The following is a 3,938-nucleotide window of genomic DNA, read 5'->3' on the forward strand; positions in this document are numbered from 1 at the left end:
CGCCGCCCAAGGGCGCGGCTAGGTGAAGCCTTGACGTCGCCGGCGGCGGCGGCGACTCGGGCCCTCTCGCTTGTGTGGGGCTGGCGCGGGCCGGACACCACGGCGGGTGGTGGCAGCGCCTTGGCGACTTCGCTCCCCCGCGGCAGGAGGCCTCGCGATCTGGTGCGTCGCGGTCGCCAGGGACGGCGGGGGCGTGACCGGATCGGTTCGCGGCGACGCGGCCGGATCTATGCCCAAGCGTGGGCCTTGATCGCTGGACTGCCGTCGGCATGGTCGCGGGTCCGACTCGTCGGCAGCTGGGCAGATTCGCCGGGATTCTACCCTTGTCTGGTCCTTGACAGCGCGGGCAACTGCGGGGGAAACCCTAGATCTCCTTGGGATCGAGCGATGGCGGCGCTTTTGCGTCGTAGTCCCTCTTTAGGGCATCGTTTTGGAGTTTACTCCGGTTGAAGGAACCAGCGACGTCGGCGGCGCACGTCTGGTGGAGCAACTACCGATGAAAATCGCGCCGACTATGGTCATGGCGGACGATGGTGGCGTCTTTGATGTCGTTCCCTTGTCGAGGCATCGTCGTTGCAGTCTGCGTCATCAGGCTCGGGATGCTCCAAGGGAAACCCTAGATCTGGGTCGTCCGGATCGGATGATGATGGCGTTTTATCGCTTTCCCTCCTGGGGGCATCATTTTGGAGCAAGTGATGGCTGGGGGCGTGGTGGAGCGTTGCTTCATCTCACACATTGATGGCGGCGGATATCGGCCGCATGGCGCTGTGGAGGCTCGGCGTCCGATGCGCGGAGATGGACTCACGCAGGAGGAGGTAGTTATCTGGCGTCATGGTGATGTCGATGGAAGAGTGGCCAGACAAGGTAGAAGCCTCAATATGATCTGAAGACGGACCTGTGGAAGATGGCGGCAACGACACACGAGTGCGTCTGACCGGATTGTGCCCCAGACCCGGTATGTGTGGCTCGACTGAGGCTTCCGGCTTTTGATGTTAGGCTTAGGTGAGTGTTCTGGGTAGTGGCCCAGCTAGCACCCCTTCATCATATGGATAGGAGTAGCGGCAGATGTATCCAAGATGGTGGATTCAGGCATATTGTTATAATACTTTGTAAGGTCCTCGAGAATAATCAATAAAGTGGCCGTAGGCATCTCCCAGATGCAGAAGCCGGGGGTCATCCTCCTTTTCTAAAAAAAAGATGTCATTGAGCACAAGCTGTTTGGGGAAGTTCAGCGCCTACTCGAGGAGACCGACATGTCGCCCGCTGACGTTGCAGAGAACCTGATGCCCATGTCGAAGAAGAAAAAGAGGGACCCGGATGTGTGCTTGAGAGGCCTAACCGAGGCGCTCAAGCAGGCCAAGGAGGAAGCGGCGGCGGCCAAGGTGAAGGAGGCAGAGGAGGCTCAAGCGAAGAAAGCCAAGGAGACAGAGGAGTCAGAGGTGAAGAAAGGCAAGGAGGAAGACAAAGAGAAGGACAAAGCACCCGAGGCAGCCAATGGGAATATTAAGCAAGGTGACAAGCGAAGTGACATCACGCTAGAAAGCCAAGGAAAAAGAATGAGCTTGTTCACTAGTGGTCCCTTACAAAACAAAAATGCAGTGTTTGGTGAGAGAAAAATATTGCACCTTTCAAGTGAAACAATATTTCTTTCTTCTCACACTTGTAATGCTGCTGCATATAAAGTGTGTAACAATACAAAAAGCTACTGCAACAGGAATCACACGCCTTACCTACAGCAAAAGGCTAACAAGTTAGTTTAAAAAAAAACATGGTATCACGCAGGCTTCATTACCATTTCACCAACCCAATGCCGCCACTACGCATGACAATCACAATATGCAATTACCAATCAGAATTTATCCTGCTCCTAGAGTTAATTAAGCAACCCAAATCTGAATTGGCCCGTTCATTCATTAATTAACTAATTAAGCAACCCAATTCTGCATTCTTTCAGCCCTGACCAAATGTAACATAATATTGTTGTAAGAACAGAACACAAACAGAGCTTCGTTTACAAAACAAAAGACAGCAGTCTGGCGTATATAACTCGTCTATAAAACTTGCTTGTTCTGATGAAGTATACAAATGCTACAGCAGACCCGAAGACACAGACACATGGCAATTATATGAAAAGAGAATGCGAAGCATTGCTTACCAGCGCACGCAAGCTCACCTTGTGGTCACCGTGTTGAAGGTGGTGCCAAAATGGTTCAGCCCGAACACCTCCAAGGCTCCAACGTTATGATGAGCATGTTTTGATGGATATATAGATGTGCAAGAGATATTCATAATTTGTGAGATGAGCATGTGCAGAAAGGGCATGATTTTGCACCAAATTTAAGCATAACTACATTATGATCAATTATGAGACGGATTGAGGAAACTAAATTAAGGTTAGATGTAAGCCATCAATACTAATGTTTAATCATCATTGGACATTTCTAAAATCTTTAGTTTTAGATATACTCTAATGACCAAATAAGAAGGAATAAAGACAAAAAAGTCACACCATGCAAATTTTGACTGAATTTCTAGAAAAACAATATCCAGAATTTGAGCGCCAAATTAGTATCAGTAAATACATAATAATATATTTTTAGTATTACTATTTCAGGGTAAATATTTCTTTAAGTATTATATTTATTGATAGTTTTTCTTACAAAGGTGGTCCACTTTCTGGGCCTTCTTCTTTTGGAGTCACGGGGAATACAATAATTTTGCCACCAGGTATGTTAGCTATATTTAATTATTTTACTTTTTATGGTATAGAACAAGGGCTATAAAAATTAATCAGATAGAACTTAGTGTGCAGGAGAATAGTTGGCTGAGGTCAAGGAATACTAAAAAATCATTCTAGGTCACTAAAAGTTTCTTTTGCTATAAACTTTTCTGTAACCTATGTGAATATAATATTAATGATAATTCCTGTTCCGGATCAGTATTCACATCTGTTTTTAGGGATATGGTCTGCACTTGCACGAATCCGTCGGATGTCGGATATGGATACAGATACGGATTTTGGTCAATTGGATATCCAGCAGATATGGTATCGATAATATCGGTCAGATGTTGATTATCCGGTACTTTTTACCGGATTATCCGAGGTTGTGAAATATGATTAACTGATAAGTTCAGCCCTATTGGCAAGCCTGATATATAATTAGCTCACCAATTAGAGTCACCGGATATATAATTGTTGATGTATTGGCGTGAGTTTTTTTGCGAAAATATCATATCTATTATAAAGATTTATCGGAAGTACAAAACACTCCAAACATGATAAAAATTACATCGAAAGTACAGATCCTCCTCACCTGCTCTGGCCCCAACGACGACCACAAGTGGTTAGCTAAGCTTCAACCTCAGCAAAATCACCACACGAACCATTGGCATTATATATGCAACAAATACATGCATGTCGTTAAGGCTGGCATATGGAAGCATTGTCAATTTGCTCAAGCCAACGTGATTAGGAACTTGAAGTTCAACCATTTGGAAAAGAAGAAAATGCTTACATAAGAGAGGGGTAGTTGGCGTTTCAGTGGGTCGTTCTGGCGACGTTAGGTCCTTTGACGGTCTAAAGACCTTGATGTAATACTTATTACGTTTGAGATACTTTGTACTTTCAATGAATTTTTATAGCGAAAACATTTGTATACGACCCACCGGCCCAACTTTGCGTCGGCTGCTCGATCGAACTAATCGTGCTTCTCACAACTACTTATCTCCATAGCCGACCAGCTTTATCTCTCTCACCCGCATCTCTATCTTTCCCGTGCCGACGACCGTCTGCTGCTCCCCCGCGTCGAGCGGCGACGACCGCCCACCTCCTACTCCCCCCACGTCGCACCCACAGAGCCGCCACCGCGTGCTGGATTTGCTACGACCAGCCCCGCGCTCGCCGTGTGCTCCCCCGGCCTGTCACGAGCACAACAAGC

The 3,938-nt window shown here is 47.1% G+C and overlaps 1 pseudogene; it reads left to right on the forward strand.

The window, feature by feature from the left end:
- Positions 1 to 1,253: 1,253 nt before the first annotated feature.
- Positions 1,254 to 3,938, forward strand: part of LOC123158523 (AAA-ATPase At3g28510-like) — an 11,101-nt pseudogene continuing 8,416 nt past the window's right edge.

This window comes from Triticum aestivum, chromosome 7B, assembly GCF_018294505.1.
Source record: "Triticum aestivum cultivar Chinese Spring chromosome 7B, IWGSC CS RefSeq v2.1, whole genome shotgun sequence".
NCBI classification, from domain to species: Eukaryota; Viridiplantae; Streptophyta; class Magnoliopsida; order Poales; family Poaceae; genus Triticum; species Triticum aestivum.